The following is a 27,117-nucleotide window of genomic DNA, read 5'->3' as shown; positions in this document are numbered from 1 at the left end:
AAAAGATCTGGGTGCAGAACAATGTAATGTGTATGGAGAGGACAAAGAGGGTATTTGCATATATTTCCATAATACCTCTGATTTTGCAGGAAACTCGTAACATAGGCTGTCTCTGAGATGCACAGGGAAAAGACAGGAAGAAATTTTTTCAATCTGCACCCTTTTGAATTTCAACTGTGGGAATATGTTAGCTCTTCACTAAAAACTTTAAAGTTAAAAAAGTCAGGAAGGGATAAATTAGAAGTTTGGGATTAGCAGATACAAACTATTATATATATATATATAATATAAACAGCAATATCCTACTGTATAGCACAGGGAACTAAGCACAGTGTCTTGTAATAAATATAATGGAAAAGAATCTGAAAAAGACTGTATATATACGAAACTGAATCACTTTGTTGTACCCCAGAAACTAATTGCTGCTGCTAAGTCGCTTCAGCCGTGTCCGACTCTGTGCGACCCCATAGATGGCAGCCCACCAGGCTCCCCCGTCCCTGGGATTCTCCAGGCAAGAACACTGGAGTGGGTTGCCATTTCCTTCTCCAGTGCATGAAAGTGAAAAGTGAAAGTGAAGTCGCTCAGTTGTGTCTGACTCTTAGCAACCCCATGGACTGCAGCCTACCAGGCTCCTCCGTCCGTGGGATTTTCCAGGCAAGAGTACTGGAGTGGGGTGCCATTGCCTTCTCCTCAGAAACTAACAGAACATTGTAAATCAACTGTGCTTCAATTAAAGAAAAACGATGACTCTGAGATGTGAGATGTTAGTCTGTACGAGTGGATTGACTAAAAATATGGAGCCAGGAAAGAAAGGGAAGTGTTTGGGAAGAGAAAATAAATATAGACTTCAACTATTGAGGTGGAAATGCAAGAAATATCCAAATTAAGATGTTTAGCAGAAAGCTGAAGACATGTGAAGAGAGCTCACAAGATGACACGGTACTGAAAAACGGAGACTTGGGGCCACGATTTCAGAAGATGTGGGACTGGATGATGGGCTGGTCTTCAGGTGAAAGGGGCAGAAATATAACTCCATCTGCCTTAAAATATAAAGGGGGGAGGGAATCTATTAGAATAAATTACTGTGAAATCCAAGGAAAGGCACAGATAGGGCTGAACCTAGGCACTGAAAAAATATCGTCAGAATGCTGAGTGGGGAAAGGTAGGTCCTATTACGTAAGTTCAGGGAAGAATAAGGGAATTGTTACTTAGCTCTAGTCCCAGGGCACGAGCATGCAGCCATGCAGAAAGTTTCAGAGGCACCCCCATCACTGAGTGTGCATCTCACACCAACGCTACACCTGCTCTCTGAAACCAGCCACAACTGACGCACAGATCAGCTAATCCCCAAACCCAAGCTTCCCACAGCTCCACACGAGGACAGTGCTCGCGTGGTTGAACAAGCAACACAGTTCTCCCCGCCGAGCGAGCGATAAGGTCAACGCACACAGAACAAGCATGACGCACCCCTCCCTACCGTGCTTCTGCAGCTCCGGCCACCTTCCCGCTCGCCGCCATCCACAGACAGTCCCGGCCACTCGTCCACGAGTTGCTCCCCCGCTGCTCCAGGCTCGCATGGTCCACAGAGCTCTAGTCCCAGGTTTACTAACGATGTAAAGAAGAGACACGGAGGAGTCTATCAGTTCAGTTTAGAGCGCACACTCAGAGTGAAAAAGAGGACAAGGCCCTAAAAAACATGCACCCTGCCCATAATTTACATTCTTCTCATGAGGGGCGGTGCCTGTGACCCTTCGCCTTGAATCTGGGCTGGTTTACAACTGTTCTAACCAACAGAGTTCAGCAGAGGAGGGCTCGTGTGGCTTCTAAGGCCAGGTTAGAAAACACAATGAAACTGGAAGCTGGCCTTCAGATGCTTGATTTGGGCGAAACCAGATACCACGTCAAAAGTCCAACAGTGCTGCATCTCCTGTGCTGGTGCCCCGGGTACCAGCCTGGAAGAACCACACACACCTCCCAGCCCCCGACAGCCAGTGTCCACCACCCGCCATGCGAGTGAGCCACACTGAGCATCCAGCCCCGTCGCGACTTCGGGTATGTGGCCTAGACAGCACACAGGCCACCTCAAGCAAGAGCTTCCCCCTAGTCCTTCCCAAATTCTTATTCCACAAAATCATGAGGAGAGTTATATGGCTGGTGGTTTGGTTTTTTTAATTAAAGTAAGTTGATGTACAATATTACATAAGCTACAGGTGTACAATATGGGGATTCCCAATTTTTAAATGTTATACTCCAATATGATTATTATAAAATATTGGCTATAGTCCCTGTGTTGTACGAGTTACCCTGTGGCTTATTTTATACACAAGGGTTTGTACCTGTTGGTCCCCTTCCCCTCTGTTGCCCTCCTCCCTTCCCTCTCCCCATTCGGAACCGCTAGTTTGTGCTCAGTGTTTGTGTGTCTGCTTCTTTTTTGTTACAGTCACTAGTTTGTTGTATTTTGTCTGTTTTGGGGCTGGGGAGGGGGAACACTGCATCGGGTGTGGCTTCTCTAGCTGTGGCATACAGACCCCTTTAGTTGTGGACCTTGGGCTTAGTTGCTCCACACTCTGCGGGACCTTAGTTCCCCCAGCAGGGATCACACCTGTGTCCCCTGCAGTGGAAGGCAGATTCTTAACCACTGGACCACCAGGGAAGTCCTTGTTGTATTTTGCTGTAAGTTACTAAGTTTTAGGGGTGGTTTGTTACACAGCAACAGTAACAGACAGATTTTGGCACTGGAGGTGAGGTGCTCAATATGAAAACAGGTCTTAGATGTGTGGGACTGGCTTTGGGACTGAGCCAAACACATCTCAGAGCTCAGGGGACTGGAGGAGACTTAATAATAGTCTGATGGACCTCAAAAGAGGCTGTCAGTGGTGGCTTAAAAGGAGAATGAGGGAAATGCTCTTGGAAAAAGGAGGAAAGCAGATGCTTGTTACAAAGTGGCAAAAAGTTCAGCAAAATTTTGTGTCTCCCATTTTCCAGTTTTTATTTTATTAAAAAAAAAATGTATTTGGCTGCTCTAGGTCTTATTGCAGCACGTGGGATCTAATTCCCTGACCAGGGATCGAAATCTAGCCCCCTGGATTGGGAGCTCAGAGTCTTAGCCACTGGACCACCAGGGAAGTCCCCTATTTTTAAAACAGGAGTATCTATAAGCATCTATAAGTTTCTATAAGATATCTATAGATATCTTATAGATATCTATATCTATAAATATCTATATTATATATATGTATCTATTATAGATATCTATAAGTATCTATAAGTTATCCCATGCCAAACACAGTAGTTTGAGTGGAAAGCAAATCACATGATTCTTTAATTCACAGATCTTCAGAGAGGCACTGTACTCAAGAAAGCTCATTCATAAAGCCTCTTCTGGTTGGGGACCCAGCTTAGATGGCAGGACCCAGCCTTGGTCTCTGATGCTGTAATGGTATGAGATTTTAGTGGGTCAAGAGACTTCAGTGGATTCTTGGGAGAAGAGGAGCACTTTGCATGTAGGAGAAATGTAAATAATTCATGACCAGAGGGTGGACTATGGTCATTTGAAAACATGGTCCCAAAATTTTTGGCCCTGCTCTCATTGAGAAGTGGGGTCCACTCCCCCCTCCCCTTGAATCTGGGCCGGCTGATACAGATTCAGTAATGCAGTCGTGAAGCAATACAGTAGTGGAATTGTGAAAGTGACCTTGTGTGACTTCTGGTGTTAGGGCAAAAAGAGCAACTTCTGCTGGGACACTTCGGGACACTGCCTCCGGGTGAAGCCAGCTATCGTGACCCCCTGAACCTGACAGATGGAGAGGTCAGGTGGAGGTCTTCCAGCAGACAGACCCAGCTGAACTTTCAGACAAGTCAGCAGTAACTTCTCAGAGCTGTTATGACCATTAAATAAGTTAACATATAGGAAACATCCCTGAAAGGTGCCTGGCACATCCTAAGTGCTGTATGAGCAAGTGTTGTTATTACTTATCATGGTGGAAAACCAACAGAAAATGCCTTATCCGAAAAGAAAGAACACGTAGCCATTTAATTATTTCTAGTCTATGAGGTCACACAGAGTTGGACACGACTGAAGAGACTTAGCAGCAGCAGCAGCAGACATAGATGTAAATACCAAAGTAATTAGGTAAAAATGGTTGCCTTTGAGGAAAAGGGAAGAAAAGAAGAAATAAGAAATTGCTTATCCCTTCCAACAAAACGGTAGAAGTGGTCGATTCTGATGTGCATTATAACTGAGAAAAATTAAAATTAATAATAAAGAAAGATGAAAAGTAGAAGATGTCAAGCCATGGATAAGGAAAGTAGCCACTGTAGTTCTTGGATGGTGGAAAGTCAAATGGTTCTATAATGTTAGAAACAGAAGGTAGAGATCAAAATACCAAGTTCCAGCAACACATAGAAGGTGTCCACAGAAGGAAAGACTTGCTGATTTTTGCTTAATCCAAGACACAATATTATGTTTTTAATCAGAAAGAAACATAACAGTTGGGCTCAGTAATGTCCATACTGCTGCAGCACAGTGTCCACCATTATTTAATGTGTTTCTAGTCCTCCCCTCTTCTATTCATTTGTGGCACGCTAAATAATCTGTGGATACTCACAGGCATAATGTACCTTTTTGTTTTTCCAAATTAAACCACTGAATATGAGAACATCAAATAAAATTGCGGGTTTAAAGCAAACTTATTCTCTTAAAGTTCCCCTTTTGTCAATACTGCCATTCTCTTACAAATATATCTTCTAGGTGGATTGGTTCTTACCAGTTAAAACAATCAATTGCCTAAAAGCTTTTTGTAAAAAGAAAGAAAAAGAAAGAAACAAAAGCTAACCAGATCATCCAGAATATGAAATCACTTCATATAAAAATAATATTAAAAGACAGTCTGACAAAAATATATAAAAATATGTCTCAGATTTTTAAAGAGAGAAATAAACTCATAACTTCAATTGAAAATGAAAAATAAAATATAAAATAAATGTGCAGAAATGTAAAAAATAGATCTATTTTTAAAAAGAAACCACTAGAAATCTTAAAAGTGAAAAATATAACCATCGACATAAAATATTCAACAAGTGGAATATGCGCAACACCTGACATGGTCAAAGATAAAGCCAGTGAACTGAAAAATAATCTTGAGGAATTAACTCAGAAGACAGTACAGAGAGGCAATAATGAGAACTCAAGAGACTTGGAAATAAAATCGAGAGAGTCAAAGAAACATGTTAACAAGAGTTCCAAAATACACAAAAGAATGAATGGCGTGATGAAGATGAAACATTTTTTAAAAGAGCACAGATACTTTGGGAAGATTAAAGAAATGTGTTCTCTGTGCATGTTGAATATCAAGCAGGACAATTTTCTAAAATAAATTTCACACAGTGAAACTTGAGAACATTAAGGATAAAGGGACAATAGTAGAAGAAAAGATAGAAGGAAAAAAAAGATACATTATCTACCAAGAAATTTCAACAGACTTCTTATCAGAATAGTAAATGCCAGGGTAATAAGGTAATAGTGTCAAAAGTGCTCAAAGACATGTCTGCATAAGTGAAGTTGCTCAGTCGTGCCCGACTCTTTGCGACCCCATGGATAGTAGCCTGCACCAAGCTCCTCCGTCCATGGGATTTTCAAGGCAAGAGTACTGGAGTGGGTTGCCATTTCCTTCTCCAGGGAATCTTCCCAACCCAGGGATCAAACCCAGGTCTCTCACATTGTAGACAGATGCTTGTCTGCATAGGTACTATTAATATCTCTTGAGGAGTAAACTGAGACACTACTAGCTTAAGCAATTTTCTCAAGATTCCACAGGTGGGATTTAAACCCAGAAGCCTTAACTCCAAAATTCTTAGTGATGGAACTGCCCTGCATTTATAGGAACATAATAATAGAACAATTATTAGTATAATAATAGAACATAATGAAAGAACAATTTACCAAGTAACAACTAGACTAAATATTTAACAACAGGAAATGAGAAAATTATGGTATGGTCACATAACAGAGGCTTCCCTGGTGGCTCAGGTGGTAAAGCGTCTGCCTGCAATGCAGGAGACCCAGGTTCAATCCCTGGGTTGGGAAGGTCCCCTGGAGAAGGAAATGACGATCCACTCCAGTATTCTTGCCTGGAAAATCCCATGGATGGAGGAGCCTGGTAGGCTACAGTCCATGTGGTCGCAAAGAGTCAGACACGACTAAGCGACTTCACTTTCACTTTCACATAACAGATGACTGAACACCAATTAAAATGAATAAAATGTACCTATGCCCATGCACATGGATACATCTCTAAAATATAATGTACCCTCTGCCAGAAACATGCATCTAGACCTCTGAACCCTCCAGCTAAAGAAGCTTGAAAGACTGATAAGAATCATTCATGGTGAGGTTCAATACTTTTCTTCTGAAAAATTTCCTCCAGGGAAATTTACCTATGTTACATCTTTTCAACAATTTTGAGATTTGAAGGAGAGAAAGAAATAATAGAGTCTATTGTTTTGACAACAGAGAATGTTTAAGGCATCTTAAGTTTAATAGGGTAACAATCTAATCATACCTATAGAAGTGATGTGAACAAATGAAACACAGTTAATTCAAAATCCACATGATCCTTTTTATAACTGACCTCTTCTCAGTCTTGATTAGAACCACTTATATATAAATTGTGATTGATCCTCTTCTGTTGACTTATAATAGAGATGCAACAGATTATCTTATAGTTGTCAGGAACAAGGAAAAGTGGAATTTGAGAGTGAAGTTAAGATTATTCCTAAGGACTTAATGTGTGCTCAGTCGCTTGTGAAAGTGAAGTCACTCAGTCATGCCCAACTCTTTGTGACCCCATGGACTGTAGCCTACCAGGCTCCTCCCTCCATGGGATTCTCCAGGCAAGAGTACTGGAGTGGGGTGCCATTTTTGTCCAACTCTTTTTGGCCCCATGGACTGTAGCCCACCAGGCTCCTCCCTCCATGGGATTCTCCAGGCAAGAGTACTGGAGTGGGGTGCCATTTTTGTCCAACTCTTTTTGGCCCCATGGACTGTAGCCCACCAGGCTCCTCTGTCCATGGAATTCTCCAGGCAAGAATACTGGAGTGGGTTGCCATTTCCTCCTCCAGGGGATCTTCCCAACCCAGGGATCAAACCCGAGTCTCCTGCATCTCCTACACTGACAGGCAGGTTCTTCATTACTGTGCCACCTGGGAAGCCCTAAGGACTTGTATTAGGAAGCTAAAAATGCTTGACAGCAACCATCCATAAGATGATCTCACATTGAGAGACAGTCCTTAGAATCTCAAATATTTGTTTAAAATGAATAATTTTGGCATGATACCCCTAATTGGCCTGAGGACAGGCAACCAATGCAAATATGGTAGCTTTTCCCCAACTATTCAATTACTAGACAAATAAATACTAAACTTTTGAACTTAGAAAGGGAGTTTTACGTTTGGATGGCTGAGACTAGTTTATTAACAGCCTAACTGGTCTTCCTGTCTGGAATCTTGTTTCTCTCAAGTCTGTGCTAACATACAAGGGCTAAAATGGCACATGTATTTATGACATGTTCTCCTCACATCACACGCCCCAAATAATGTCCGTCTTCTCAGCTAGACTCAAAGTTTAGTCATGGCAGGGACTGATCTATTCATATTCAGAGATAGTGTTTAAGTTTGATTCAAAAAGTGTTTGCTTGTAAAGCAATTATCCTTCAATAAAAAATAAATAAAATTTTAAAAAAAGCGTTTGCTAAGCAAAACTCAAAGAACTGGTGATAATGTAACACTAGGGGGCGCTAGTATGTGGTGTCGGGGTTTCTTTTTGAGCTGAATTTTTAGAATCCCTGAATATTTGAGAAAAGAAATTCAAGAACACAGGGCCTTTAGGCCACAGAAGCAAGCTTACTAATTGACGCACTCACTCGGGGACCTGGGAAGAGATATACCAGGTGTATGTACTACCCAAAGAGCCTCCTGTGAAGTCTTTCTGTTAATAAAAAGTCCCTCTATGAGAAATCCCTTTCTGCAAGATGTGAGAACCCAAGGTTGAATTTATGACATTTTATGGGGTCAGGAACTCTTTCCAATTTTAGAATCTTCCCTTTATAAAAAGATACGCCTAAATTGTTCCCTGGTGAAATTACAAGACAATTATGCACAGACCTAAAATAATCTGAGTATGAAAGTTTCTTACACTTTAACGTAAGAAAAGCTCATATAATTTTTTTTTAACTAAGGAACCTAAGCAGAAGTGATTTTAAAACATTTGTTGACATATGAAAGTTTTAAAATTTGACTTTGGTGCCAAGAAGACATCTAGCTACACCAATACCTAAATTCTCTAAATATTTCCCGGGGAAATGTAAAGTCCAGATAATTAATGAATTACTCTATTCATATGTACTCAGGGATTAAGTGTTATGTGGATCAACTTTTAAATCCCTTTCGGAAACAGAGGATTCTAAATGTTTTTTTTTTAATTGTGGATGGGCCAAGTAACCAGGGAACAATTCAATTTAGCAAATATTTATCATATGCCCCCTATGAACCAGGCACAGGTTTAGTTATTAAGCAGCCTGTGTTAAAACAAAATGAATTATTTTTTAGCTACAAAAATACACATGGTGCGTCACTGGAAAATTAAGAAGGTGAGTAAAAGCACCCGTAATACAACCATCCAACAATAGCTGCTATAAATACTTTGATGTGCTTCAACCTAAATTTCTTCCCTGACATTCCTTTAAAATCTAAGTTTTTAAACTTCATTATAAACAATTTGCTTTTTCCATCAGCATTTTAACAACATTTTTCTCAGGTTACTAAAAAGCTTCCTAAACAAAATTTTAGTCTTGTGTAAAAATATACAAATTTTTAAGGCTTTGTTGATGCTGCTGCTAAGTCGCTTTAGTCGTGTCCGACTCTGTACGACCCCATAGACGGCCTCCCACCAGGCTCCCCCGTCCCTGGGATTCTCCAGAACACTGGAGTGGGTTGCCATTTCCTTCTCCAATGCATGAAAGTGAAAAGTGAAAGTAAAGTCGCTCAGTCATGTCGACTCTTAGTCTTAGCGACCCCATGGACTGCAGCCTACCAGGTTCCTCCATCCATGGGATTTTCCAGGCAAGAGTATGGAGTGGGGTGCCATTGCCTTCTCCTTACCAATTGTCAAATTAACCTACAGAAAAGTTGCATCAATCAACACAGCCACCAATAAAATAAAAAAAATTCATTTCCACATATCTTCATTAGTGGCTATTAAGATTGCTTTAAATTTTTGCCAGGGTACTTCCCTGGCAGTCCAGCAGTTAAGACCCCAAGCTTCCACAGCAGGGCGGATGCGTCACATCTCTGGTTGGGGAACTAAGACCCTGCATACTGCATGGTGCAACCAGGAAAAAAAAAAAACTGTGTCTGTTTGCACATCACAGAACAGCATATCTGGAAAATGCTAGAAAATCAAAGATAAAGCAATCCAAACAATAAAAGAATTCCATAAGATAGCAGGATATAAAATTAACACGCAAAAATCAATAGCATTGACTTCAAGGTTCTTGTCTGACATGTAAAAAGCTTGGAACTCATCACTCTCAACTCCCTACCTCACAAAGAAAAAAAAAAAGCTGAACGCACTGCTTCTCAGACCCATCAAAGAATTAAGGTCACAGGGCAAGCTGACACCCTGAAAACTGGAGGGACAGACAGACAGACAGATGCAGAAAATCACAGCTACCAAAGAGCAGAGCTGAACCTGGAGTCTAGTTTTCCTCAATGAGGACGGGGTGAGGGGTGACTTGTGAATGTCACAACTCAGGGCTCCTAAAAGACTGAGACCTAACATAAGGCTCTGTATAATGTTTCCTCTCTTGCCATACTTTACCACCACGTCGCCAATTCTTCTAGAGAGCGAAACTGAAAGAGCTGCAAACTTCAGACGCTAGTTAAGCATCAGTCTCTAGGGACTTCTCTAGTGGTCCAGTGACTAAGACTCTGAGCTCTCAATGCAGGGGGCTGGGTTCAATCCCTGGTCAGGGAACTAGACCCCACAAGCCACAAGAAAGAGTTCACAGGCCAGTTCACAGCAAAGATCAAAGATCTGCATGCAGCAGCTAAGACCCAGCACAGCCAAATAAATTGTTTAAAATATATTTTAAAAAAGAACCAGTCTATGGAGAAACCTAAAGACAACTGGGGAGACAAAATCAAGGACATGAGAAGACATTTTAGTCTTGGAAACCATAGCTACAGCAAAGAGTAAACACAGCCAACTCCCAGAGAGATTGACATGACATCTCACTCAAAAGGCCTATTTACCTCAGTTTCTTTTACCTAATATTATATCATAATATATATTATTTGCTGTTCAGTCGCTCAGCAGTTGTCTCTTTGCAACTCCATGGACTGCAGCACACCAGGCTTCCCTGTCCTTCACCATCTCCTGCAGCTTGCTCAAACTCACATCCACTGAGTCAGTGATGCCATTCAACCATCTCATCCTCTGTCACCCTCTTCTCCTCCTGCCCTCAATCTTTCCCAGAATCAGGGTCTTTTCCAATCAGTCAGTTCTTCACATCAGGTGGCCAAACTATTGGAGTTTCAGCTTCAGCATCAGTCCTTCCAATGAATATTCAGGACTGATTTCCTTTAGGATTGACTGGTTTAATCTTCTTGTAGTCCAAGGGACTCTCAAGAGCCTTCTCAAATACCACAGTTCAAAAGCATCAATTCTTTGGCGCTCAGCCTTCTTTATGATCCACCTCTCACATCCATACATGACTACTGGAAAAACCATAGCTTTGACTAGACAGACCTTTGTCGGCAAAGTAATATCTCTGCTGTTTAATATGCTGTCTAGGTTGGTCATAGCTTTTCTTCTAAGGAGCAAGCAACTTTTAATTTCATGGCTGAATATGAGATAAAGCAAATGAGTAAAAATGTTGATGCTGTTGAGATTCAGTTCTCACTACAGAAGAAGGTCATACAATATGGAATATGGGAAGCTCAGAAAGAACTCTGTGGAGACTGGAGACAGTGACGTAAACTCCTTTTTTTAAATGTACATATATGTAGATGATAATGTGCATATGTATCTGGTAAGTGTTCACATGTTTGTCTGTGCACATGTTTGTGTGTTTGTGTATATGTGTGTAGATATATGTCTCTATTTCTCAGGACTATCTGCTGAAACAGCTAAGAAGCAAGGTGAAAGTGAAAGTCGCTCAGTCATGTCCAACTCTTTGCAACCCCATGGACTATACACTGCATGGAATTCTCCAGGCCAGAATACTAGAGTGGGTAGCCGTTCCTTTCTCTGAGGGATCTTCCCAACCCAGGGATCGAACCAGGTGCCCTGCATTGCAGGCGGATTCTTTTCAAGCTGAGCCACAAGGGAAGCCCAATAAGCAAGGTACCCCAGTAGTAATGAGCACCCAGACCCCAGAGCTTGATCTCTACCTCCATGCCCCAGCAAAAAGAACAACAGGATCTCGGAAAATGGCTAATTCCAGGGCTGACAGAATGGATATCAGATGAGCCTGGAGTGTCACGTAATGCCAGAATGTAAGGAAATCCTTTGTAAAATATAGTAGACACATGTCATGAAAATCAGGTTGAAAGGGCTCCTACTGGCCACATCTGGCATAAAATTTGAGCCCCCAAATAGTATAGTAACAAATTAGAAAGTGAAAGTGAAATCGCTCAGTCGTGCCTGACCCTTTGCAACCCCATGGACAGTAGCCTGCACCAAGCTCCTCTGTCCATTGGATTTTCAAGGCAAGAGTACTGGAGTGGGTTGCCATTTCCTTCTCCAGGGAATCTTCCCAACCCAGGGATCGAACCCAGGTCTCTCGCATTGTAGACAGATGCTTTACGGTCTGAGCCACCAGGGAACTGCGAATTAGAAATCACTGCAAAGTAGGATTCATGAGTTTATAACAATGATAAATAGATAAATGAATGGTGAAAAAAAGAAAGAGTGCTGAGGGCCAACTGGTAGATGTGGAGGGGATTCCACAGCTGGAAATCTGTCATTCTGCAACCAGGGTAGAAACTGGATCGGTCAAGAATCACCAGTGGATGAATGAGTAAACGAATGTAATGGACACAGACAATGGAATCTTAGAGAGGAAAGAGAGTCTGACACCAGATCCAACATGAATGAATCTTGAAGACATTATGCTAAGCAAAATAAGCCAATCACTATAAGACAAACGATTCTAGTTATACGAGGTTTCTAAAGTAGTCAATTCACAGAGACAGGAAGTAGAATGGTGGTTGCCAGGGCCTGGAAGGATGGGGTCATCATTTAATGGGTACGGTTTCAGTTGTGCAAGATGAAAGGAGATCTGTGGGTGGATGGTGAGGATGGCTGCAGAGCAGTTTGAATGTACTTAACGCCACGGAGCTGTGCACTTAAAAATGGATACAATGTAAATTTCATGATATGTATTATCACAATTAGAATATATAAGTTTTCAAAAATAACCATCACTAGATGCCAACATCAGAGGGAAATTTTGATGAGGAGCAGGATTTTTCATTTTTTGAAAATGGCTCCCCACAGATTATTAGTTGTAATGACTAAATCTGGCACCAACTTGATGATTAAAATTAACTTTACCAATGAGAGACAACTGGATATCATGTGTCTACAGGTATGACGCCCTTAGAAGGACACAAGAAACATCAGACAAACACAAAATGGAAAATGTTCTATCAGGAAAATGGGAGGGGAGGAGAGACTGAATTCTCTAAAACTGTTAATGTTATAAAAGACAAATAAAGACTATGGAAATGTTCCAGGCTAAGAGAGGCTAAAGATACAAGTGAAACCCAACAAACTGGAATACTAGCTCAGCTGATGAAACTGGAATTATATCAGCAAAGAGGTATCAAGTTGATAACTGTACTATGTGTCTCTGTAAGAACATATTCCTGCTCTTAAGAGACACAGACTTAAGTAGTTAAGGGCCATGACATATAGAGCTGACCTGCAAACGACTCAAAAGAAAAAAACTGGATATGCTTGTGTGTATACCCTCTGCACCTGGCACCTAATAGGACTTTCGATCAATGTTTGCCGAATGAAGGAAGAAACTGGTTGGAAACTGTTTTTTGTTTTTTTTTTTTTACTTAAGTTACTTGTAAATAGAAACATTGACTTATTTGTCTTTCACTTTGAACTAAAATTTCCTTTTTACTAGGAACTAGGAAGTAAACTTGGGCTTCCCTAGTGGCTCAGACGGTAAAGAATCCGCCTGAAATGCAGGAGACCTGGGTTCAAGCCCTGGGTTGGAATCAAGTAACTGGTTATCTTAGTCAGCATGGCCTACTGTAATAAATACCATAGCCTAGGTGACTTAAGTGAAAGACATTTATTTCTCCCAGTTTCAGAGGCTGGGAAGTCCAAGATCAAGGCACCAGGAGATCTGGCTCCTGGCGAGGGCCCTCCTGGCGATGGCCAGCTTTTTGCTGTGTCCTCACTTGGCAGAGAGAGCATGCTGGTCTCTTTTTTTTTTTTTTTTTTTTTTTCTTTTTTTTTTAAATTTTATTTTATTTTTAAACTTAACATAACTGTATTAGATTTGCCAAATATCAAAATGAATCCGCCACAGGTATACATGTGTTCCCCATCCTGAACCCTCCTCCCTCCTCCCTCCCCATTCCATCCCTCTGGGTCGTCCCAGTGCACCAGCCCCAAGCATCCAGTATCGTGCATCGAACCTGGACTGGCAACTCATTTCATACATGATATTTTACATGTTTCAATGCCATTCTCCCAAATCTTCCCACCCTCTCCCTCTCCCACAGAGTCCATAAGACTGTTCTGTACATCAGTGTCTCTTTTGCTGTCTCGTACACAGGGTTATTGTTACCATCTTTCTAAATTCCATATATATGCGTTAGTATACTGTATTGGTGTTTTTCTTTCTGGCTTACTTCACTCTGGATAATAGGCTCCAGTTTCATCCACCTCATTAGAACTGATTCAAATGTATTCTTTTTAATGGCTGAATAATACTCCATTGTGTATATGTACCACAGCTTTCTTATCCATTCATCTGCTGATGGACATCTAGGTTGCTTCCATGTCCTGGCTATTATAAACAGTGCTGCGATGAACATTGGGGTACTCGTGTCTCTTTCCCTTCTGGTTTTCTCAGTGTGTATGCCCAGCAGTGGGATTGCTGGATCATAAGGCATGTCTATTTCCAGTTTTTTAAGGAATCTCCACACTGTTCTCCATAGTGGCTGTATTAGTTTGCATTCCCACCAACAGTGTAAGAGGGTTCCCTTTTCTCCACACCCTCTCCAGCATTTATTACTTGTAGACTTTTGGATCGCAGCCATTCTGACTGGTGTGAAATGGTATCTCATAGTGGTTTTGATTTGCATTTCTCTGATAATGAGTGATGTTGAGCATCTTTTCATGTGTTTGTTAGCCATCTGTATGTCTTCTTTGGAGAAATGTCTATTTAGTTCTTTGGCCCATTTTTTGATTGGGTCATTTATTTTTCTGGAGTTGAGCTGGAGGAGTTGCTTGTATATTCTCGAGATTAGTTGTTTGTCAGTTGCTTCATTTGCTATTATCTTCTCCCATTCTGAAGGCTGTCTTTTCACCTTGCTAATAGTTTCCTTTGATGTGCAGAAGCTTTTAAGGTTAATTAGGTCCCATTTGTTTATTTTTGCTTTTATTTCCAATATTCTGGGAGGTGGGTCATAGAGGATCCTGCTGTGATGTATGTCAGAGAGTGTTTTGCCTATGTTCTCCTCTAGGAGTTTTATAGTTTCTGGTCTTACATTTAGATCTTTAATCCATTTTGAGTTTATTTTTGTGTATGGTGTTAGAAAGTGTTCTAGTTTCATTCTTTTACAAGTGGTTGACCAGAGTTCCCAGCACCACTTGTTAAAGAGATTGTCTTTAATCCATTGTATATTCTTGCCTCCTTTGTCGAAGATAAGGTGTCCATATGTGCGTGGATTTATCTCTGGGCTTTCTATTTTGTTCCATTGATCTATATTTCTGTCTTTGTGCCAGTACCATACTGTCTTGATAACTGTGGCTTTGTAGTAGAGCCTGAAGTCAGGTAGGTTGATTCCTCCAGTTCCATTCTTCTTTCTCAAGATCGCTTTGGCTATTCGAGGTTTTTTGTTTTTCCATACAAATTGTGAAATTATTTGTTCTAGCTCTGTGAAGAATGCTGTTGGTAGCTTGATAGGGATTGCATTGAATCTATAGATTGCTTTGGGTAATATACTCATTTTCACTTGGCAGAGAGAGCATGCTGGTCTCTTATCTTCCCACAAGGACACTAGTTCCAATGTTGGGGGGTCTACCCTCATGACCTCATCTCAACCTAATCACCCTCACTGCACCACAAACACAATAATCAGTGCTGTGATGGTTTCCCCCAATTTCGCTTCCTAGTTCACTTCCTGTGCTTAGTCGCTCAGTTGTGTCGGGCTCTTTGCGACCCCTCTGTCCATGGGGATTCTCCAGGATTCTCCAGAATACTGGAGGGGTCGCCATGCCCTCCTCCAGCGGGTCTTCCCAACCCAGGTAACTTAAGTAAAAAAAAAAAAAAAAAAAAAAAAAAACAAGTTTCCAACTATTGCCTTTAGTGGAGTTTACTATTAGCCTTGGGTTCTTTGCATGTATGTTATCCACCAAGATATAACTCATTTGTCCAAAATTTTTTCATTCTTCCATGTTCCCTTCACAGAGGAAACCAGTTCGCAGTAAGTGAGAATTGAGCCAATTCACAAAAAGAAATGCAGTTAGGGCTTCCCTGGTGGCTCAGTGGTGAAGAGTCCATGGGTTATATCCCTGGCCCGGGGAACACCCCACACGGCGAGGAGCAACTAACCCCTTGGGCCATGACTACTGAGCGAGCCTGTGCTCTAGAGCCCCGGGGGCCGCAACTGCTGAGCCCACACAGCCTAGACACAGGTGCCCTGCAACAGAAGAAGCCACTACAACGAGACGCTTGTGTGTCGTCAGGTAGAGAGTGGCCCCTGCTCACTGAAACTAGAGAAAGGCCCATACAGCAACGAAAACCCGGTACAGCCAAAAATAAATAAATAAAGTGATTTAAAAAAAATAAACGAAGTGAAGTCAGATGGAGCAGCTGACAGCCCTGATAACTAGCCCGAGGCTTTGGATCTAGCTGTGCCTGAGGTGTCCTCCATATTCCAGGTTCCTAGCTATTTCCTGAGATTCTCTCTCTGTCCTCTTCCTGTTCCTTCCTCTTTCTGAGCCTTCACACAATTTTGTCACTTGCAGCTGACAGGATCTTGACATAGAGGTTATCATCATGAGGGGCACCACGAGTGACAAGAAAATGAAAACGTCTACAAAAAGTCAGAGTTGTGGGAGTTCTTCATTGGGGAAGATCTGAGGAAAATGGCATCTGAGCACATTCCTAATGTGTTAAATCTTTGGTCAGTGGAAATAGCCAAGAGAATGTTCCAGGTAGAAGGAATGGAGGAGAAACAGTAAAAAAAAAAAAAAAAAAAAAATTGTCCAAGCCAACAAGAGCGTATTCACAGCAGAGCAGTATGGGAGCCAAGACTAAGAAGGTGAGTTTGAGCTGCTCCGTGAAGGACCCTGCACTCGGACAGAATATTCCAGGTCATACTGTCTAGCTGGAAAGGAAAATGTTGTCCTGTAGCTCAAGAGAATAGCTGGGGCTGCAGACTTGGGTTGGGAGTTGTCTGCAGGAAAAAAACTATAGCTCAAAGCCTGAAGTGTTGGAACTGCTCACGCTCACAGTAGCAAGTGGATCTGGAGAGTCTGTTCAGGTTACATTGTGCTAAAGGCTGGTGACAGCATAGCTTCATTTACTCCTTAGACAAACCCTGTAAGGCAGCCACTATGTTCTTACCTCATTTGGGAGCTGAAGTTTGAAATAAGCTTACAGAGTTAGCCCGTTCAAAGCAGTCCGTGCAAAGATCCAAAGCAGTTAGCGCTGCAGCACTTGGATCTGACCACTTCCAATTTGCCTTGATTCATGGACCTAACATTCCAGGTTCCTATGCAATATTGCTCTTTACAGCATTGGACTTTACTTCCACCACCAGTCACATCCACAACTGTGTGTTGTTTTTGCTTTGGTTCCATCTGTCCATTCTTTCTGGAGTTATTTCTCCACTGATCTCCAGTAGCATATTGGGCACCAACCAACCTGGGGAGTTCATCTTTCAGTGTCCTACCTTTTTGCCTTTTCATACTGTTCATGGGGTTCTCAAGGCAAGAATACTGAAGTGGTTTGCCATTCCCTTCTCCAGTGGACCATGAGCCTCTATACAGTCAGCAAAAACAAGACTGGGAGCTGACTGTGGCTCAGATCACGAACTCCTCATTGCCAAATTCAAACTTAAATTGAAGAAAGTAGGGAGAACCACTAGACCATTCAGGTATGACCTAAATCAAATTCCTTGGAAGTGGAAGTGGAAGTGACAAAATAGATTCAAGGGGTTAGATCTGATAGACAGAGTGCCTGAAGAACTATGGATGGAGGTTTGTGACATTGTACAGGAGGCAGTCAAGACTATCTCCAAGAAAAAGAAATGCAAAAAGGCAAAATGGTTGTCTGAGGAGGTCTTACAAACAGCTGAGAAAAGAAGAGAGCAAAGGAGAAAAGGAAAGATACACAACCATTTGAATGCAGAGTCCCAAAGAATAGCAAGGAGAGATAAGAAAGCCTTCCTCAGTGATCAGTGCAAAGAAATACAGGGAAACAGTAGAATGGGAAAGACTAGAGATCTCTTCAAGAAAATTAGAGATACCAAGGGACTATGTCATGCAAAGATGGGTTCAATAAAGGACAGAAATAGTATGGACCTAACAGAAGCAGAAGATATTAAGAAGTGGTGGCAAGAATACACAGAAGAACTATACAAAAAAGATTTTCATGATCCAGATAACCACAATGGTATGATCATTCACCAAGAGTCAGACATCCTGGAGTATGAAGTCAAGTGGGCCTTAGGAGGCATCACCACAAACAAAGCTAGTGGAGGTGATGGAATTCCAGTTGAGCTATTTCAAATCCTAAAAGATGATGCTGTGAAAGTGCTGCACTCAAATTTGGAAAACTCAGCAGTGGCCACAGGACTGGAAAAGGTCAGTTTTCATTCCAATCCCACACAAAGGCAATGTCAAAGAATGTTCAAACTACCACACAATTGCACTCATCTCACAGACTAGCAAGGTATTGCTCAAAATTCTCCAAGCCAGGCTTCAACAGTATGTGAACTATGAACTTCCAGATGTTCAAGCTGGATTTAGAAAAGGCAAAGGAACCAGAGATCAAATTGCCAATATCTGTCAGATCATCAAAAAAGCAAGAAAGTTCCAGAAAAACATCTACTTCTGCTTTATTGACAACGTCAAAGCCTTTGACTGTGTGGATCACAACAAACTGTGGAAAATTCTGCAAGAGATGGAAATATCATACCATCTGACCTGCCTCCTGAGAAATCTGTATGCAGGCCAAGAAGCAACAGTTAGAACTGGACATGGAACATGGACGTGGACTGGTTCCAAATAGGGAAAGGAGTATGTCAAGGCTGTCTACTGTCACCCTCTTATTTAACTTATATGCAGAGTACATCATGAGAAATGCTGGGCTGGATGAAGCACAAGCTGGAATCAAGATTTCCGGGACAAATATCAGTAACCTCAGATATACAGATGACACCACCCTTATGGCAGAAATCAAAGAAGAACTAAGAGCCTCTTGATGAAAGTGAAAGAGGAAAGTGAAAAAGTTGGCTTAAAATTCAACATTCCAAAAACTAAGATCATGGCATCTGGTCCCATCACTTCATGACAAATAGATGGGGAAACGATGAAAACAGTGACAGACTTTATTTTGGGGGGCTCCAAAATCACTGCAGATGGTGACTGCAGCCATGAAATTAAAGGATGCCTGCTCCTTGGAAGAAAAGCTATGCCCAACATAGACAGCATATTAAACAGCAGACATTACTTTGCCAACAAAGGTCTGTCTAGTCAAAGCTATGGTTTTTCCAGTAGTCATGTATGGGTGTGAGAGTTCGACTATAAAGAAAGCTGAAGGCCAAAGAATTGGTGCTTTTGAACTGTGGTGTTAGAGAAGACTCTTGAGAGTCCCTTGGACTGCAAGGAGATCCAACGAGTCAATCCTAAAGGAAATCAGTCCTGAATATTCATTGGAAGGACTGATGCTGAAGCTGAAACTCCAATACTTGGGCCACCTGATGCGAAGAACTGACTCATTTGAAAAGACCCTGATGCTGGGAAAGATTGAAGGCAGGAGGAAAAGGGGACGACAGAGGATGAGATGGTTGGATGGCATCACCTACTGGATGGACATGAGTTTGAGTAAGCTCCGGGAGTTGATGAAGAACAGGGAAGCCTGGCATGCTACAGTCTGTGGGGTTGCAAAGAGTAGGACACGACTGAGCAACTGAACTGAACTTGGATCTGATCTCGTCCCTGGGGACAAGCTCTTAACTGTCATGCACACTGTGCTCCCCAGTGGGAGAACACAAGCACAGGAAGAGGGCAGAGAAAGAATCTCAGGAAATAACTAGCAGAAGCAAGATTCTGGCCACCGCCAGGTGAGCTGGGAACCTGGACCCTCAGCTGCTACCTGAAGGTAGAAGAACCAGGCAAGGATTTCTGGATTTATCTCCATTTGCTGGGGTATGTGGCTATCACTTCTGTTCTTCTCTACCAATAACTACCGAGCCTAAAAACTCGCCCACCTGCTTCAGATGCCCTTCTCACAATATCTCTATCTATCTTTTTAAACCAAATATTCCCCCATAGCTCAGTTGGTAAAGAATCTGCCTGCAATGCAGGAGACCTGGGTTCAATCCCTGGGTCGGGAAGATCCTCTGGAGAAGAAAATGGTGACCTGCTCCAGTATTCTTGCCTAGGAAATCCCATGGACAGAGGGGCCTGGCGGGTTACAGTCCTAGGGGTTGCCAAGAGTCAGACACGACTTAGCAACTAAACCAGTGAAGATGTCAGAGTTTCAGTACAGGTACCTGAATGACTGCAGGAAACAAACCCTTCTTTCTGTTACAGGCCAAGATTTGAGAGGTTATTTGTTAGAGTAACTAACATTACCTTAGTTGGCATTTGAGGAGATTCAGTGAAAGCATTAAACCAACTAACTCTTGAAATTTAAAAATAAAATTCTTCCCACACTTAAAATTTCAATAGGCAAATTGAAGGACAGAATTGCCATTCATGAGATTAAAAAATCATGGTGTTAAACACCACGTGGAAGAAATCATTTCAAAAACTAGAACAAACATGCAAAGGGAAGGAATATGCAAAAGAAAACAAAAGTTATTTGGAACATAGGTCCTCAAGATTCAATATACAAGTAACATGAACACTAGAACAACAACAAAAATGTAACGGGGGGTAAAGTAATGACTGGAGAAATGTTTGGTATTGGCAGAGTTATTTATGCAGGTTTAAGAAAGAGCACATACCTAGGCATATCCTTGGAAAATTTTAAATGCCAAAGTTAAAGATAAATTTTGCATGTTTCTAGGCCAAAAGAACAAGTTATCTACAGAAGAAGAAAAAAATCAACCAGCACTGGTTGGTTCAATGCAGCTGCAGAAGTCAGTGGAATGGAGGATTAATGTGGACAAATTGCTAAGCGAAAAAGACTAGGATGTATCATATGCCAAGATATTATCTACTTGCTAGGCTGAAAGAAAGATGTTTTCTGCAATGCAAGGATTCTGATACCATCCTTCACATGACCTGAGGAAAAGGTTCCAGAAAGCACTCTGTCAAGAAGAGGGAGGAGGAAGAATGCGGATGAGGAGATGAAAAAAAAAAAACAAAAACTGATAGAGGAAGGAAACAGGAAAGGAGTCGATGGTAGGCAAAGAACTTTGCAATATAGGTTGTTAATCTAACTGGATAATAATTGACTGGGAAGGTGTACTATGAACACTAAGGAACCTTGAAATATGAGACATACTGCAAAGGAAGCCTAATAGTAGTCTGGGGCAAAAAGTAATGTTCATCTCAGCAATATCCAGGAATTGGGAACTGGCGGGAGGCACATGTGAAAAAGTAGTAACACTAAAATTGTCTTCTAGTGGAGGCTAAAGAGAGCACGGGGGAAGGAAACTTAGTGAAGTAATATCGTCTTGGGTAAGACTTCAGCAGTAAGGACAATGATTAGGAATAGGAATGCTGAATGGGAAAGCACAATAAAAATTCCAAATTAACATGAGGGAGAGAAGAGAATAAAGACTAACTGGATCAATCAGCAAAAATAAAAAGCAAATAACAAAATAAAATATGGAAGTAAACAAATAAAGAGGGTAAGGTAAAAGATGGGCTTCCCTGGTGGCTCAGTCGGTAAAGAATCTGCCCGCAATGTGGAAGATGCAGGCTCAATCCCTGGGTTGGGAGCATCCCCTGGAGGAGGGAACTCACTCCATCCAGTATTCTTGCCTGGAGAATCCCCACAGACAAAGAAGCCTGGTGGGCTACAGTCCACGGGGTCACAAAAAGTTGGACACGACTGAGCAACTAAAGCATAAGGTAAAAGATGAGGATGCTCACCTGGGGAAAGACAGAAAGAAAAGCTTAGCTATATGTTGCTTATGGGCTTCCCAGGTGGTCCATAGTAAAAAAAAAAAATACACCTGCCAAGGAGGAGACACGGGTTCAATCCCTGAGGTGGGAAGATCCCCTGGAGAAGAAGAAAAGATCCTGTATTCTTGACTGGGAAATCCCATGGACAGAGAAGCCTGATGGGCTGCAGTCCGTGGGGTCGCAAATAGTGAGACACAACCTAGCAACTGAACAACAGCAACTCACTTTCAAACATCATTGTCTTGAGTCCCAGATATTGTTATATTTTGTTTCAATCACCAAATATAATTCATAAAACTCATAAGAAGAATAGTCTGCTGCCTGTACCCATCTTTCTGTTGCTCTTCCTTCCCAACATTCCAAGATTCCTTCTTTTATCCTTTCATCTCTGGTTTAACTTGGTTTCCTTTAGCAATTCTTTTAGGGAAGGCCTGCTAGCAGCAAGTTTTTTCAGTCTTCCTTCATTTGCAGAGGTCTTTTATTTCCACTTCACTTCTGAAGGATGGTTTCACCAGATACAGTATTTATAATTAACAGTCTTCTGCTTCCATTATATTTAAAATGTTGTGCCACTTCCTTCTGGCCTCCAGGGTTTCAGATAAAAACTCTGTTGTCTTTCAAACTGGTGTTTTCCTACAGATGATGTGTCTTTTCTCTTGGCTGTTTTCAATGTATTTCTTTATCATAGTTTTCAGAAGTTTGATTATATGTCTTGGCATGGACTTCTTTAGGTTTATCCTACTAGGGATTTCCTCATCTTCTTAAATTTGTAGGCTTATGTCTTTTACCAAATCAAATTTTTAGCCATTATTTCTTCAAACACTTTTCCAGCCCCTCTTATACATCTTTCCTTCTAGGATTCCCATGATACAAATGTTGGATCTTTTATTACTATTCCACACATCCTTGAGGTCTGCTCTTTTTTTTTTTTCAGTCTATTTTCTGTTTCTCAGACTGTGCAGATTCTGTCGATCTGTCCTCAAGTTCATTGAGTCTATCCTCTGTCATTTCTACTCTACTATTGAGCTAAGGTAGCAAGAGTTCTACTGTGATTACTTCGCTTTTCAGTTCTATTATTTCCATTTGGTTCTTTTATGTTAATTACTTCTTTGCTAAGATTTTTTTTCATTCATTTCCATAGAACTTATAATTACTTTTTGAATATTTTTATGATGACTCTTTCAAAATACTTGCCAGATAATTCCAATATCTGATTCATTGTGGTGTTGGTACCAGCTGATGGTCTTTTATCATTCAAGCTGTGATTTTCCTGGCTGTTGGTGATAGGTGATTTTGTTTACTTATATCCTTGACATTTGATGATTATGTTAGAAGGCTCTGGGTGCTATTTAAATCTCTTATTTCAGCAAGCAGTCACCTGGTTTAGATTTGGCACACAGATTCTTGTCTAGTTTGGGGGCCCCTGGTTCTAAAGACAGATAAACCTTTAGAGCACTTGTGGTGTTATCCTGGTCTGCTTGGTTCACCTGGTGCCCCTGGAGCTTCTGCTCATCTCTGCATGCATTGCTTAATGGGGCGGAAGGAGCTTCTGGAGGCCAGGCCACCTATACCTCTCAGGGACCAGGGGGTGGGACATGGGCATCTCAGGCCCATAGAAACAATAAGGCTTCCAAGTTGCCCACTTGTGGTAGGATCCCCTTGGTCAGTGCCATCCTGCTTCTTGGTGTCTCTCAGTGGTAGAGGGGCCCTCTGTCCAGGCAGAGAAGAGAATGTCCCTTGGTCACTTTTTGTCAGTGAATTTCTGGATTTATCTATCTCACTTGCCTGTGCTGCTGGGTCCACCCGGTATTGTCCGTGGGTCATCTGTCTGATCCAGGAACCTACCTCAGCTGTCTTCTGTTGCTAGACTGGTGGTCAGGAAGCATCAGCCTTGAGTCCTATTTCTCTGTTGGTTGAGTGGCTGTCAGATACCCATGTTACCAAGTTGTTCCTCCTGTCCTGGGGTGCCCAACCTGTTCACCTGCTTCTTTCCACCTTTCAGAGCTGCACTTTGCATCTCTTCTGTTGTTTCCAGAATTTACTGTCATACTGGGAGTCAAGGAACAGAGAGAAGTGAGTCTACGCCTTCTAGTCTTCACCCCAAGTCTGATCTCCTCCAAGAGCCTTTTATTAACTAAACCCAACTGCCAATGGGAGAGTAAAAGAGCGTGTCAGTCCAATACATAAAGACAGCCTTGGCAGTCCAGTGGCTAAGACTCTGAGCTTCCAGTGCAGGAAGCGTGGGTGCGGTCACTGGTCAGGGAACTAGGATCCCACATGCTACCTGGCCACAGCCAAAAAAATAAAAAGTCAACTTCCCAGAGCACAGAGCAGAATGAAGAATGGTGAAGTGTGGGCTCGGATAGACAAGCAGAGAAGATCCAGTGCAACTACAATGTTTTGGCGAAGATAAAATCAAAACATTTAAAATATGCAAAGAGTATTTACCTATCCCATAAGTGTTAGTGTTAATCGCTCAGTCATGTCTGACTCTTTGTGGCCCCAGGGACTGTCGCCCACCAGGCTTCTCTGTCCATGGGATTCTCCAGGCAAGAATACTGGAGTGGGTTGCCATTTCCTCCTCCAAGGGATCTTCCACATTGAGAGCAGATTCTTTACCATCTGAGTCACTGGGGAAGCCCTACCCTATCCCATACTCTCTTTAAAAGAATATTATCTGAAGAAGGAAAGTAACTTCAGAAGGAAGGATGGAAATGCAAGAAATGAGACAGGAAATGAATAAAATACGTTGGTATAGTCAATTAAACATTTGTTAACCACCCAGAGACCTAACTCTAGGATTTTAGAAAGATGATACAAAGTCCTTAGATAAAACAAGGAATACAAAAAAATAAAAAATAAGGAATACAAGGGATGGTTCCCTGGGTAATTAAACGGCAATGTTGTCCCAGTCTTGTTCTGAGGTAGACAGCAGTCTCAGATAACTTTAGACACTGTTGGAAATTTTGAGGAAGAATCTCTGATGGTCCAGTGGTTAAGAATCCACCTTCCAATTCAGGAGGTTCAATTCCTGGTTGGGGAACTAAGTAAGATTCCATATGCCTTGAGGCAGCTAAGCCCAAGAGATGAAATGAAAGATCCCATGTACCTCAACAAAAACCTAATACAGCCAAATAAATAAGCTAATTAAATAAAAACAATCCTTGCTCATTAAAAAAAGAAAACTTCTGATCATAATGGATATTAAAAAACTTAAGGCAACTACTAAAAGAGCAGCTATTTAACATATAGTTTCAGTCACATGCGCAAGGGAAATGGGAATTACAGGAATTTTTATCAGTTTTAAAGAAGGCAAGTGAAAAGGAAAGGGAAGAGAAACACAGCCAAAAGAGATGGCAAAGGTACAGAAAACAACAAAATTCTGTAAAGCAATTATCCTTCAATTGAAAAATAAATTAAAAAATGTTTAAAGCTTAAGAAATTATAAAAAAAAAAGTTTAAAGCTCCATCAAGTAGATGGTGGAGAAGGCAATGGCACCCCACTCCAGTACTCTTGCATGGAAAATCCCATGGACAGAGGAGCCTGGTAGGCTGCAGTTCATGGGGTCGCTAAGAGTCGGACACGACTGAGAGACTTCACTTTCACTTTTCACTTTGATGCATTGGAGAAGGAAATGGCAACCCACTCCAGTGTTCTTGCCTGGAGAATCCCAGGGATGGGGGAGCCTGTTGGGCTGCTGTCTATGGGGTCACACAGAGTTGGACACAACTGAAGTGACTTAGCAGCAGCAGCAGCAAGTAGATGGATGAGAAAATTAAAAAAAAAAAGGTGGTAAAGGTAAAACACCTGTTATTTGCTGTAGTGACTATTCTAATGGACCAATCATTCAATTCCACAAAATACAATGAACTGAAGGCATATCACGTATCAGTTCAGTTCAGTCGCTCAGCCGTGTCTGACTCTTTGCGACCCCATGAATCACAGCATGCCAGGCCTCCCTGTCCATCACCAACTCCCGGAGTTCACTCAAACTCACGTCCATCGAGTCGGTGATGCCATCCAGCCATCTCATCCTCTGTCATCCCCTTCTCCTCCTGCCCCCAATCCCTCCCAGCATCAGAGTCTTTTCCAATGAGTCAACTCTTCGCATGAGGTGGCCAAAGTACTGGAGTTTCAGCTTTAGCATCATTCCTTCCAAGGAACACCCAGGGCTGGTCTCCTTTAGAATGGACTGGCTGGATCTCCTTGCAGCCCAAGGGACTCTCAAGAGTCTTCTCCAACACCACAGTTCAAAAGCATCAATTCTTCGGTCCTCAGCTTTCTTCACAGTCCAACTCTCACATCCATACATGACCACTGGAAAAACCATAGCCTTGACTAAAGGCTCCTATAGCCTGCTTTTTATTCAAATACATTTAAAGAGTTAGGCAGCTTTGGTTTCTCATGAAAATTGATAATTAACCAGCTTTGTGGAGGATACTGATGGGGGTAGGGGTGGTTAAAAATCAATCCCTGGAAAAGCTGTGCCCCCCGCCCCCCCTCCCCCCACCCCCTCCTCTCCCCCTCCCCCCCCCCCCCCCCCCGCCACCCTCCCACCCACCTAAACCCTGGACCTTCCAACACAATCCATTCCTGCACAGGTTTTCTCCTTCCTTTCAGGCCTCTGAGCCAAGCACTTGCTTTGCCTCAGGAAAAAAACAAAACAAAACAAAAAAGGGGGTGAGGAAGGCAATAATTAGTTAGGAATCTCTTTTGCTAAGAATTTTCCAAATCAATAAAACCACCTGTAGCACTGGCTATGGCTATTCCATCTTTAAATCCTCAGGGCTTTGCATAATAGTGACCCCGAAGTTAGGAATATAAACCTGGGAAGCTGGGAGGAAGGGTGAGCAGGAGAACCAATAAACGTTTCCTGTGCACTCGCTGCCTGCCTCGCAGTGAAGAGACGGAACGTCGTAGTCACGGCGTTAACATCTGGGGTCCGCATCTGACGGTGCCCACGGCCTCAGCTCCGTCCGCCGGAACCCAGAATGCCCTGGACCAGACAGAAGCGCTGAGCCAGGGCGCACTGACACGGCTTCGTCCTGAGTCTTGGCCATTCAGGGGGCTACCACAGAACACCACAGACCCAGCAGCTTAGAAATAACAGAAGTCTATTTCTCATAGTTTTGGAGGCGGGGAACTCCAAGGTCAAGGCCCCAGCAGATTCGATGTCTGATGAGAGCGTGCTCCACAGCCTTCCACTCTCTGCGTCCACGTGGCAGAGGACCAAGGAGCCCTCTGAGGTCTCTCTTACACAGGAGAGAGCTCCATCCTCCTGACCTAAGCACCTTCCAAGGGCCCCTCCTCCAAACGCCCTCGCATTGGGGGTTGGGATTTGGGGAGGAGACAGACATTCCGGCTAAAGTAGCCCAGTGGTCCTCCATCCGTCCACTAGGGCAGAGCGCATCACAGTCACGGTGCAGTGACAGTCATGTGACAGAATTCCATCACTGCTCTTTCCTCTCCCTCTCGTGCAGGGTGAGAAGGCAACACGTGG

The 27,117-nt window shown here is 42.3% G+C and overlaps 1 long non-coding RNA gene and 1 other non-coding gene across 2 annotated transcripts in view; one reads left to right on the top strand and one right to left on the bottom strand.

The window, feature by feature from the left end:
- LOC129624115 (uncharacterized) overlaps positions 1 to 27,117 on the bottom strand; it is a 48,574-nt gene that overhangs the window by 5,993 nt on the left and 15,464 nt on the right. The window contains exon 2 of the long non-coding RNA XR_008700760.1: positions 1,478 to 1,605. This is a non-coding gene — a long non-coding RNA (uncharacterized LOC129624115). The remainder of the gene's footprint in view (positions 1 to 1,477; positions 1,606 to 27,117) is intronic.
- On the top strand, positions 6,014 to 6,085 carry TRNAC-GCA (transfer RNA cysteine (anticodon GCA)). Its single transcript has one exon. It is a non-coding gene; the product is annotated as a tRNA-Cys (tRNA).

Source organism: Bubalus kerabau, chromosome 12, assembly GCF_029407905.1.
Source record: "Bubalus kerabau isolate K-KA32 ecotype Philippines breed swamp buffalo chromosome 12, PCC_UOA_SB_1v2, whole genome shotgun sequence".
NCBI classification, from domain to species: domain Eukaryota; kingdom Metazoa; phylum Chordata; class Mammalia; order Artiodactyla; family Bovidae; genus Bubalus; species Bubalus kerabau.
Note: the sequence above shows the minus strand (reverse complement) of the source record. Positions and strands in the feature narration are given on the sequence as shown.